This window comes from Marmota marmota, unplaced genomic scaffold (assembly GCF_001458135.2).
Source record: "Marmota marmota marmota unplaced genomic scaffold, marMar, whole genome shotgun sequence".
Lineage (NCBI taxonomy): Eukaryota > Metazoa > Chordata > Mammalia > Rodentia > Sciuridae > Marmota > Marmota marmota.
Window position 1 is genome coordinate 31,043,424 of NW_026000108.1, and position 13,486 is coordinate 31,056,909.

At 37.4% G+C, this 13,486-nt stretch overlaps 1 pseudogene; it reads right to left on the reverse strand.

The window, feature by feature from the left end:
• Positions 1-7,829: 7,829 nt before the first annotated feature.
• On the reverse strand, positions 7,830-8,554 carry LOC107139020 (annotated as a pseudogene).
• Between the last annotated feature and the right edge of the window lie 4,932 nt (positions 8,555-13,486).

The window sequence follows — 13,486 nt, forward strand, 5'->3', positions numbered from 1 at the left end:
TTTTTTTTTTTTTTTTTTTTTTTTTTTTTTTTTTTTTTTTTTTTTTTTTTTTTTGTGTGTGTGTGTGTATGGTACTGGGGATTTAGCCCAGGGGCACTTTATCACTGAGCTACATCCCCAGCTGTTTTTATCTTTTATTGTTTTGATACAGGATCTTGCTAAATTGCTCCCCAAACTTGCATTCTTCCTGCCTCAGCCTCTCAAATCGCTGGTATACAGCACTACCAGGCAAAACCAAATTTTTCCTTAAGAGGTAGAGTCTCCGGCTGGGGATGTGGCTCAAGTGGTAGCGCGCTCGCCTGGCATGCTTGCGGCCCGGGTTTGATCCTCAGCACCACATACAAAACAAAGTTGTTGTGTCCGCCGAAAACTAAAAAATAAATATTAAAAAAAAAAGAGGTAAAGTCTCACTATATTGGTCTCACTATATTGGCCCTGAATTCTGGATAGAAGCCATCCTCCTGTTTAGCCTCCCAAGTAGCTGGGACAACAGAATTTTATTTAATTTTTCTTTTTATTTCTTCCTTTATTTTGCAGCATTGGGGATTGAACTCAGGAATATTCTACAATTGAGCTACCATGTCCAGCTGATTTTAAATTTAAACAGCAATATGTAGCTAGTGCCCACTGTATTGAATACTACTATTCTAGTATAGTGTTTAGTAGTAATTGACTGAGGATGAGGGTAGAAGATGTTAGATATAATTTATAGTAGGCCATGGGTTTGAACTGTACTCTGCACTAGACACAACAGACCAAATCAAAATGGGGTCACTCATGATAAAGGTCACATAATCAAACTGAAACTTTAAAGAAGCAGACAGATCTCCAAACAGACCAGTTTTTCCTATAAACACAAGACTTTAGTTCACCTGAGTTAGCATGATAAGGAAATCTTCTCTGCTTTAATTCTTATTTAAAAAAAAAAAAAGTAACCTGAATTTACTGGATGTTAGCCAATGAGTTTTTTCCCTTATTGTTCTATGTCCTTGGTCCCATTTTACCAAACTGTCTCTATTATTGCCCAATGGGAGCCCTATCATATTGTTGTTGTTTTTCTTTCTTTCTTTCTTTCTTTTTTTTTTTTTTTCGGTTCTAGACTAAGTTACCCAGGGAGACCTCAAACTTACAATCCTGCTTCAGCTTTCCTAGTGGCTGTGATTACAAGCCTGCAGCCATTATACCCAATTCATTCTGTTTTGTAGAATAAAACACAGCCCCAACTCATGAATCATAAAAAACAAGTTAGATCTACAACAAAATTTGTTGTCATTTTGTCTTTTAATAGATCTGGTGATTGGGCTGGGATTGTGGCTCAGTGGTAGAGTGCTTGCCCAGCACGCATGAGGCACTAGGTTCAATCCCTAGCACCATATTAAAAAAAAAAAAATCTAAACAAAATAGTTCTGGTGATCATTCAGGGATCTGAATGGTTGTAATTTTGTCTTTTGATAGTTCTGGTGATCATGTAGGGATATGAATTATGTTGCTGGTGACTCCTGAGAGGTACCACTGACCCTTTTTGAGGTATTGAATCCTTTGTATTCCTCATGGAGCCCAATGATTGTAAGTAAACTTCTCTTGGTCAGAATCTGCTCTTTTTCACATTGAGCCCTCAATATTTTTGAGTTTCAAATTCAGGGTGAGTTTGTGCTATGATAAAGTGCATGCCCTTGTAGTGCGTACCACTACAAGGAGTTTATGCTATTCCTTGTAATAGGTACCAAGGGTTTATGCTGTGAGAAAACATGTGGCTTTTGGGGGATTGTAAAATGGCTGATGAATCACTGGCAAGAGTTGAAATCATGATAGAAACAGAACCAGGTCCTATAAGAAGAATCAGGTGTCTATTAATAGAATCAAACAGAAACCGGCAATAAATGGCCATTACTGCAGGGGATATGAACTGAGGCTTTCAGAAATTCCTGTCTGTGTGTTTGTGTGTTTTCCCTTGCATGTTTAGTTAGGGAGAAATCATTAGACAGGTTGGTCAAGGGAATCTCAGGGCCAAAACCACAACTTGACTAGTGGGCATAGTTCAAACATTTTAGAGTTATGAGAGGGAGCTGCCACCAAAAAGTAAGGCTACTGTGAGAGGATAAGCTGGACACTAGAAAATGTCTATACAATGAGATACATTATGAATGCATTATACAACACAACTTGGTGGCATTGCTCTCCCAGGCTTTATCTTGGCTCTGGTAGATCCAAGATTTGATGTAAAAATGGGATCCTTAATATATAAAGAACAAAGTATGGCCTTTATGTGGAATTTTCCAAATGAGTAATATCATGCCTTAAAAATGTTTAAATGAGGGTTCCTCAATTAAACTCAACTTCTAAAAAGATCTCAACAAAATTATATCATTGTGTCCTTCAAAAACTCTTTGCAAAGGCGAATTAAATGTGACCAATGATTGGTACCAGGGATTGAACCCGGGGTACTCAACCACTGAGCCACATCCCCAGCCCTATTTTGTATTTTATTAAGAGACAGGGTCTCACTGAGTTGCTTAGTGCCTCGCTTCTGCTGAGTCTGGCTTTGAACTTGCAATCCTCCTGTCTCAGGCTCCCAAGCTGCTGGGATTTCAGGTATGTGCCTATCAGGATAGCCATGCTCTACGAGAGCCTTGGCTGGATGAGAGTTTGGTTTGGGTGTCAGTCAGGCAAGGTACAGAGGAGGTTTCAAAAATGGATGTTGAGGCAACAGAAAATCATAGGAAGTCACACAGGATTTTACAAGTAAGTATACAGATGAGCTTTGAAGAAAACTCAGGAGCCTGTTCAAAATAACCAGCTGAATGTCAGAAGGACATATTTTGAGACCAATTTAGTTAGTTAGGTGGCTTTTCAACTTGGCTTCTATTTCTTAACTATATTACTGAGTTCATGGAAGAACCCATTAACAAATATGGTAGACAAAGCATTTTATATGCCTGGAAAGCTATGAAAAACCTGCTTGAGGGCTGGGGCTGAAGCTCAGTGGTAGAGCACCTACCTTGTACATGTGAGGCCCTGGGTTTGATCCTCAGCGCCATGTAAAAATGAATAAATAAAGATATTGTGTCCATCTACAACAAAATAAATATTTTTTAAAAATCCTGCTTGGCCTGATTTTATGTAATTTATGTAGTGTTCTTTTCACCTTTGGGATGTGATAGTAACTGAGTGAAAGGGTTAGCAGAATCAGTTTTGAAAAATCAGTCAGCCAGGTGCAGTGGCACATACCTGCCATCAAGCAGGTTTTTCATGGCTATCCTATTAGGAATTAATTGGACATAAGTTAGACATAGAGCCACAATGCATTGACCAGGATAAACAAGTTTCCTGGGAGAGAAAACACTGGTTGTGGGTTGGGCATTTAGTTATCATGTTGGTCACCAGGATAAAGAAGTATCCCATGAAAGGCACACTGTAAACTTACTACTAGCTTCCTTGGATTAACTTCAAGGCAAGACTGGAGTTCATATATTCACTCTCCAGAAAAGAAAAAGAAAAGCAAATTAGAGGAATGTTCACCAAATCCTGTTTGAACAGAAACAGATATTTTGTCCATCCACATGAGCCTTGGAGACATTAAAATCTAAAATTTTAGTATACAGACCCTATAAAATTGACCTCTAATGATAGGCAATATGTACTAGATTATTCCTTGGAGAAAACTCTTGCATTCATTCTCTGTACCTTTGAGATATAGATTTTCCACTTAGGAGTCATTCCTTTAGAGAATTAAATTTATAGTTGCCTAGCTAACAATTGCTCAGGGCAATGAACAATTGAAAGTCTGGTAGTCTGAAAATAGTCTGGAGAGAGAAACTATTTGAAAATTGGAAAATAAAAAATCTTAACTAATGCTGTAAGATTTGCTTCTGTCTGTATTTTTTGTACCTATATAGATGTATTGTATGTGTTTTGTATATATTAATATATTTCTACCTTAGATGATGTCATCAAAATTTATAAAAAGCTTACTAAGGGTGGTGGTGCATGCGTAAAATCCCAGCAACTGGGAGGGTGAAGCAGGAGGATTACAAATTCAAAGCCAATCTAGACAATTTCATGAGACTCTGTCTCACAAGGGGGCTGGGGACATAGCTCAGTGGTAGAAGGCCCCAGTACTACACTACACACACACACACACACACACACACACACTCTCTCTCTCTCTCTCTCTCTCTCTCTCTCTCTCTCTATTTAGTTGTTCCATTTAAATTTTTTTAAATATTTATTTTTTTAGTTGTAGTTGGACAACACGATACCTTTATTTTATTCATTTATTCTTATATAGTGCTGAGGATTGAACCCAGGGCCTCGCACATGCTAGGCGAGTGCTCTACCACTGAGCCACAACCCCAGCCTTAATTTTTTGTTTAAAAAAAAAAAAGCAATAATGTCATTAGCTCAGAAAAATAAAAATTGACAAATTACCTATTCATGTGACTTGGGTCAACCTTTGAAAAATAAACTATAGTCACATATTGCTTAATGATGTGGATACTTTTGAGAAATATATTGTGAGGCATTTGTTCAAATGTAGTATACTTATGCAAACCTAGATGGTACACCTCAATCACTTGACATGACCTCTTGCTGCCATCAAGAAACTTGTGGTCTAGGGATGCAGCTCAGTAGTAGAGTGCCTGTCTGGCATGTGCAGGGCACTGGGTTCCATCCCCAGCACTGCAGGGAAAAAAAAAAAGGAGAGACTTGGTAGGGCTGGGGATGTCACTCAGTTTTAGAGTATTTGCCTAGTGTGCATAAAGCCCTTGATCCAATCCCCAGCACTGCAGACAAACAAATGAACAAACAAACCTTGATAGAGGTGAGCTGTATGACACTCTTACCAGTGTAATATGCGTGCATGCTGTTTTTCAGTAAACTATTTTTAATAAATAGGAGTACACTAAAAAATAATGATAAAGAATTTACTATATAGTAAGTGCATAAATCAGTAACAGTTCTTTGTTATCATTTCCAAGTATTATGTCTGTACATAATTATATGGTTAGTACATTTACATGAGAGGCAGTGCAGTAGGCTTGTTTACAAGCATCACCACAAATGTGAGTAAATCATTGTGTTATGATGGTAGAATCGTCATGATGTTACTAGGTGATAGAAAATTTTCAGCTCCATCATAATCTTATGACACTACAGTTGTATATGCAGTCTGCCATTGATTGAAATGTTGTTATGCAGCACATAACTGTAGTTTTTAAAAATTGTTGGTAAAATAAATAATGTCTTAATAATTGTCAACATGAAATAAAATAACATTTGGTCTGGATTTCCTGTTTAGACAGATTTGTTTTCTCTGCTAGATGTTTTAGTATCATAAAATTACAAATCCAACCTTAGAGCAGAGCACAGTAAAAAGGAATTGCTGAATTGCTTGATGTGTTTCATTTGTTTAATAAAAAAAAAAAAAAGAAAATGAAAAAACCATGATTAAATTTTAACTTTCTTTGCTTCTGGGATATATAAAATATATGTATATAATATGAATTATTACTATCTATATTTATTCAGCACGGGGGATTGTACCTAAGGGTGCTCTATCACTGTGCTATATCCCCAGTCCTTTCTATTTTTTAATTTGAGAAAAGATCTCTCTAAGTTGTCCAGGCCCGTTTCAAACTTGTGTTCCCCTTGCCTTAGCCTCCCAAGTAAGTGAAATAGTGCCCAACTCAGTGTCTTGTTTTTTATTTTCAACAATGAGAATCCAACCCAGAACCTTAAGCATGCTAGGCAATATCTTTACCACAGTATCTTGTTTTTATATGGTATAGATAAGCTATATGTATTTGAGTCTGCTAGTGAACATGAAAAATTGTTCTATGAGAAAGCACATTTCTAGAAATTATGAAATGTATATTCACAAAATATTGATATGTAACTATTCAAAATATCTTACTGCCTAGGTCTTCACTAAAAGTTAAGGTTTCTAGGAGTTAAAATTTTTAATTCATTCTTGGTATGGTGTCACAGGCCTGTAATCCCAGGGACTCAGGAGATGAGGTAGGAGGATCACAAATTCAAGTCAGCCTGGGGAAATTTAGAGACTTTATCTCAAAATAAAACAAAAGTGTGTGTGTTTCCAGTGGTTGGTGGGGGGGGGGTAGCTAAGCAGCAAAACTCTTGCCAAAAAGGTGTGAGGCCCTGAGTTCAGTCCCTAATACTTCTTTTTAAAAAATCTAATTCATATGAGATAATTAAAAATAGAAATAATACAGAAAACAGGAAACAACTTGGTATATAAGGAATGTAATATATGACTTTGGTAAATGAAGCTATGAGATATGAAAGATGTGGGGTTTTTTTGTTAAAAGTAGAATGATTGAACCAAAATTAAAAAGAGGAAAAGTATCAGATAAAATTAAATGGATTAGAGAGATGTAGGTTTGTGCAAGATAAATTGTATAAAAGATTTTTTTTAAAAATATATTTTTAGTTGTAGTTGGACACAGTACCTTTATTTTATTTATTTATTTTTATGTAGTGCTGAGGATCAAACCCAGCTCCTCACAAATGCTCTACTGCTGAGCTACAACCCCAGTCCAAGAAATTTTATATATGATAAAGTTGGCTAAAATTAGAGGGCAAGTATTTATAAGTTATTCTAAAAATTGAGCATTAATATCAAAAGTATACTGATGCAAACCTAGAATTTGGTCCCCTAATACTAAAATAACAAGGTTCTTTTGGCTAATGATCTGTGTTTTTTTTTCTTAGCCTCTTAAATAATTGGCCTAGGAAACAAAGATTTTGGTTGGGTGCCGCAGTCTGGCTGGGCACAAATCAGGAGCCACTGAAGCAGGAACAAACTTTATTTCTGAACTCCACCAGCACCCTCCACACACGCTCCCGGGAACTCCTCCCGCAAGCTACTAAGCTCGTTGGGGAACCAGCAGCAGAAAATATCCTCCGGAAATCCCTCCTCCTGCACTTCCCCAACCAATGGGAACTCTCCGGGAATCCCCGGGAATCCCCACGAGAACTTCAAAGTAGCGTGAGAACTGCAAAGTAGCGGCCAAGGCAGATAGTAATTCCTCGCCTGTCAATCAATACTATTGGCAAAATGCCAGGGGCCATTCCGACTCAAATGTGGCTCTCAACAGTTGGGTTCTTTTTTTTTTTTTAAATACAATTCAGGATTTATTGGTGTGTGTGTGTGAGATTAAGAAGGGGTCAGCACAGTGGCTAATGATCTGTCTTTATAAATATTGTTTTAGTCAGCTCTTTCACTGCTGTGACTAAAAAAACTGACAACAATTTTAAGGAGGAAAAGTTTATTTGGGGGCTCACTGTTTAGAGCTCTCAACCTATAAACAGCTGGCTCCATTCCTCAGAGCTAGAGGTGAGGCAGAACATCATGGTGGAAGACTGTGGTGGAAGGAAGCAGCTCACATGATGATCAGAGAGCAGAGAGGAGACTCCACTTGCCAGACACAAAATATGTACCCCAAAGGCACACGCCCAATGACCCAACTCCTCCAGCCACACCCTACCTTCCTTTGGTCACCACTCAATTAATCCCATCAGAGGATTAATTCATTGATTGAGTTAAGGCTCTCATATCCCAATCATTTCTCCTCTAAACCTCCTTGCATTTATTCTCACTCATGAGCTTTTGGGGGACACCTCCACTCAAACCATAACAAATATATATAATGTTGGTGGAGACTACTTACAGCTTTGCACATGCTAAGCAGGTACTCTATCGCTGACCTACACTTCCAGCCTGATCTGTTCTTAATAGGAAACTGAGAGGTATTTTTGTTCCTTAGCCTCTTAAGTAATTGGCATAGGAAACAGATTTTTTTTTTTTAATACAATACAGGATTTATTGGTGTGTGTGTGAGATTAAGAAGGGGACAGCACAGTGGAAGCCCTCATGAATGCAGGGCCCGCCACTTGTCCAGGGGACCATGATTGGGAATATATTTGATCCCACACCATCAGGAATGAGCTGCTTCTCGGCCACCAAGTCTTCGAACTCATCAGCATTACATTTGTTAAAGCCCCACTTCTTTGAGATGTGGATCTTCTGGGGCTAGGGAACTTGAACTTGGCCCTGTGTAGGGCCTCAGTCACATATTCCTTGTTCTGCAGCTTGGTGCGAATGGACATGATGATTTGGCCAATGTGAACCCTGGCCACTGTGCCCTGGGGTTTCTCAAAGGTACCCCACATACCTGTTTGGAGCCTGTCAGCCCCAGCACAGGACAACATGTCATTTGGATGACATGGAAAGGGTGGAGCCACACTCGGCTATGAAAGCCATCTTTGCCGCAACTTTTTATCATGTACTTGTTGACACAAATACGAGCAGCCTCCAAGGCTTCAGAGGATATTTTCTCATATTCATCAGACACCACGTGGCCACAGAATGGGAACTCATCCACTTTTGCCTTTTTTTTTTTTTTTTTTTGCCTTTTTTCTGCCCAAGATCAAAGATGCAGATTTTGGCATCAGGGACATGCCAGCAGAAAGGAGACTTTGGGGACAGCTTGTTTTTATAGTACTAGTAACACTGGGTGTGGCGGTGGCCCATGGCCATACCAGGATCTCTGTGGCACCACAAAGGAAAACAGGCGCTCCCACGCCTGTGCATGCCTTATATTAGTTTTTGTGGTTTGTCAGGATGATTTCCTGTGCTTCCTATTGTCCTTCTTAGGTCTTTGATTGCTTAAGAAAACAGTCTTTTTTACGGGAAATCCATATGTAGTACAATGAAATTGAATCCCTATTTCTCACACTGCAAAATCTCAACTCAAAGTGGATAAAGGACCTAGGTATTAGACCAGAGACCCTGCACCTACTAGAAGAATAAGTAGGGCCAACTCTTCATTGAGTCAGTTTAGGAACCTACTTCCTTAACAGGATTCTAAAACACAAGAAGTACAATCAAGGATGAAAAAAGTGGGGCTGGGATTGTGGTTCAGTGGTAGAGGGCTTGCCTGGCACATGCAAGGCAGGCACTGGGTTCCATCCTCAGCACCACATAAAAATAAATAAGTGAAATAAAGGTATTGTGGCCATCTACAGCTTAAAAAATATTTTAAAAAAAGAATCAATAATGAATCAATGGGATTGTATCAAACTAAAAAGCTTTTTCACAGCAAAGGAAATAGTCAAGACCATGAGGAGAGAGCCTACAGAATGTGAGAAAATCCTTGCCACCTACACCTCAGATAGAGCATTAATCTCCAGGATATACAAAGAATTCAAAAAACTTAACACCCAAAATACAAATAACCCAATTAACAAATGGGCAAAGGACCTCAATAGGCACTTCACAGAAGAAGAAATACGAATGGTCAACAAATAGATGAAAAACTGTTCAACATCTGTAGCAATTAGAGAAATGCCAATTAAAACTACACTGAGAGGGGCTGGGGTTGTGGCTGAGTGGTAGTGCGCTTGCCTAGCATGAGTGACGCACTGGGTTCGATTCTCAGAACCACATACAAATAAATAAAATAAAGATCCATCAGCAACTAAAATATATATATTTTAAAAAAACTACACTGAGAGTCTATCTCATTCCAGTCAGAATTGCAACTATCAAGAATACAAGTAATAAGGGCTGGGGATATAGCTCAGTTGGTAGAGCTTGCCTCCCATGCACAAGGCCCTGGGTTCAATCCCCAGCCCTAGAGAGAGAGAGAGAGGAGGAGGAGGAGGAGGAGGAGGAGGAGGAGGAGGAGGAGGAGGAGGAGGAGAATGCAAGTAACAATACAATAAATGTTGGCAAGGATGTGGGGGAAAAGGTTTACTCATACATTGCTGGTGGGACTATAAATTGGTACAGCCATTCTGGAAAGCAGTATGGAGATTCCTTAGAAAACTTAGAATGGAACAACCATTTGACCCAGTTATCCCACTCCTTGGTTTATTTCCAAAGGACTTAAAATCAGCATACTACAGTGACACAGCTCAATTCACAATAGCTAAGCTATGGAACTAATCTAGGTGTCCTTCAACAAATGAATGAATAAAGAAAATGTGGTATTTATACACAATGGAATATGACATCGCCATAAAGAAGAGTGAAATAATGACATTTGCAGGTAAATGGATGGAACTGGAGACTATCATGCTAAGTGTAATAAGTCAATTCCCCACCCCCCAAAAAAGGAGATTTTTCAGAGGGAATGTTCTTTCTGATGTGTGGATGCTAACACATAATAAGGGTGTGTGTGGGGGGGGAATAATAGAAGTTCATTGGATTAGACAAAGGGGAATGAATGGAAGGGAGTGTGGCTGGGAATAGGAAAGAGTAGCATGAATTTTCCTATGTTCATATATGAATATACAACCACTGAAACTCCACATCATGAGCAACTGCAAGAATGGAATCCTAGTTATAATAATTTATATTCCATGTATGTATGTCAAAATGCACTCTACTGTCTTGTGTATCTAAAAAAAAAAAAAAAACAAATAAAGGGCTGGGGATGTGGTAGTGCGCTCGCCTAGCATGTGTGAGCACTGGGTTCGATTCTCAGCACCACGTAAAAACAAAATAAAGATATTGTGTCCACTTAAAACTAAAAACAAAATATTTTAAAAAGAAAGAAAAAATTAAAAACTAGTCCTTTCTATTAAATAGTAAATTTTCCTTATTACTATTTCACTATCTGTATTTGCCTTTGATGTCTTTATTGCTGTGGTTAAATGAGTGACTATTTACAGTAACCTGTGATCCTATTTTGATCAAGTATTTTTAAACTTTTTGACAAAATTTCCAAAATCAAATTCTATATTAAATCTTTCTGACCTTGACTTAACTTTGGGATTTTCCAGTTGGGCCCCTGGAAAACCTCAAAGTATGTGTCTCTTACCTTGTAAAAGGATAAAGTGATTTAATATTATTTGATATGTTAAAATATATGGGAAATATTGTCAAATAGTACATGATGCTAAACCTTCTTCACGTTATATGTATGGATATGTTATTGATACAAGTCCTCCATAAATTGAATTAGATTCCTAAACCATATATATTATCATTCACAATTCTGGCTATTATGTTAAAATGTTGTATGCCACAGAAATAATCAAATTATTTGGTTATTGGTGAGTTGCATCATTAACTTTCATCCAGTTCTTTAACCATAGCCATTTCAAGTCTTGTCCACAGGTAATTGCTCTGTTCCTATGATTTTCTTTTTTCCATTTTTTTTTAAATTCGTGCATTGTAATTACACATAACGGTGGAGCTCTTTGTTACATATTCATACATATATACAATATTTCTATGCTCTTCTTTTTATTAGTTTTTTCTCATACATAATATTAAGATTCATTTTGACATAATTATAAAAACATGGAATACAATTTGCTCTAATTCAGTCCTCAGTACTTGCTTTTTCCCTCTCCTCCTCCCTCCCCCATTCCCTTCCCTCTACTCTACTAATCTTTTTGCTATTTACTCATAGTTTTTTTTAATGCCTTGTGGATATACATAAAAGTGAGATTAACGCTTTCTGAAAACTTTTTGCAAGCAAATAAAATTTTTATGTCTTCAATGAGATTTTATGGAAAGGATTCTGACAAATACAGGTTTCTGATGACATTAAGCTGATGCCATTGGCCTCAGTAAGAATTTCCAGAACTTGAATGAAAAACTTGATAGGTTCATGAAACTGCTAAGATCAAGCAGAGCAAGAATTAAATCCATCATACCTGACTGAAATTATAAAGAATAATTTGGGGTTTTGATGACTTTTTTTTACTTGTAACATTGATAATTTAAAAAAATATTTTGTTTTCCAGAAATAAGGAAACTCTTTTCTCTTTACATAATTTAGTAATGTATATTTCATTGATAAAAATTGAAACATTTGCTTTTTCTTCCTATCTGATATTTCCAGAATTCTGAAACTATTCATGAATATTCTTATTTTTATGATAATAGTTACTTGTATATTTTTAAAAAGAATCCATTATTATTATTATTATTATTATTAGTTGTAGATGGACACAATACTTTTGTTTTATTTGTTTATTTTTATGTGGTGCCGGGGATTGAACTCAGTGCCTCATGCATGCAAGTGCTCTACCACTGAGCCACAACCCCAGCCCCAAGAGTTCACTCTCTTTATAACAGGATAGAATTGGACATATTGTTTGGGCTTTGAGAAGCTTTTAAAGATTCAATCTGAGATTCCTTATCAAAAGCTTCAGCAAAGCAAACTCTTAAAAGAGCCTTGCTGTACTTCTGTAAATAATTAGTCCAAATTTGATGAGGCTAAATTTATTTTTCAAACAAATTAGTCTTACATTGATTATCTTTGGCAGAAATGGGGGTGATTATAGAGGTAAACATGATGTTTTTGAAGAAAAGTTATAGTATATTTATTATTAGATTATAATCCTATTCATTGTTTCTGAGGATTTTAAATTTTGGTTTCATTTGTTTTACTGGCTAATGCTCAGCTGTATCCCCAGCCCTTTTTGTTTTTTGTTATTTTTTGTACTGGGGATTAAACTCAGGGGCACTCACCCACTGAGCCAAATCCCCAATTCTGTTTTATTTAGAGACAGGGTCTCAGTGAGTTGCTTAGCATTAGTGCCTCTCCATTGCTGAGACTGGCTTTGAACTCATGATCTTCCGGTCTCAGCCTCCAGAGCTGCTGGGATTACAGGCATGCACCACCATGCCTGGTGCCTTTTTTGTTTTTAAATTTCTCACTATATTGCCAAGGCTGGTCTTGTAGAACTTGTGATCCTCTAGCCTCAGCCTCCCAAGTAGCTGGGATTGCTGTTTTTGAGTTTTTATTATCTATCTGTAGTCTAGACTGGGTTATAAATTCTTCCAGTTCCTCCAATCCATTTTTTTCCCCGTTATAACCACTAAGAACAAGAACTTCTCTATTCCTGAATTTCACCAGAATATCCAATGCCATAACTAGAAATATTCAAATTGCAAACCAGAACAAGAAATTGGTGACTTCAAGTGGCAGACAGTTTTCCCCAAGAAAATAGAGTAAAACTCCCTATCAGAATGAGACTCTTACCCTCTGAATTTTTCCTTGTTCATCTCTACCTATTTTGCTTGGCAGAATGATACTGTATGTAGTTAGAATTTTATAACCAGTAGCTTCTTCAGTTAATTTGATGAAATGTTGGATCCTCTTTTAGTCCATCCAGGGGGTAACTTTTGCAACATCCCTGACACAAGTTTATCCTTGATTAAAACAGTCCTTTAATCCATTTTCTATTGCTATAATTTAATACTACAGATAAGATTATAAAGATAAGGGTTTATTTGGCCCATGATTCTAAAGGATAGGAAGTTCTAGATTGGATAGCTGCTACTGGTTAAGTAAGTCCTTTTTGCTGGTGGAAACTGCAGAGTCAATACAGGGCATCATATGATGAGACAGAGCATTTTAGCTTCTATTCTTCTTTTAAAGCCACAGTCTCATTGGATGAGCCCCCTTTCCTTATAGCCTCATTTAATCTTAATGACCTTTCA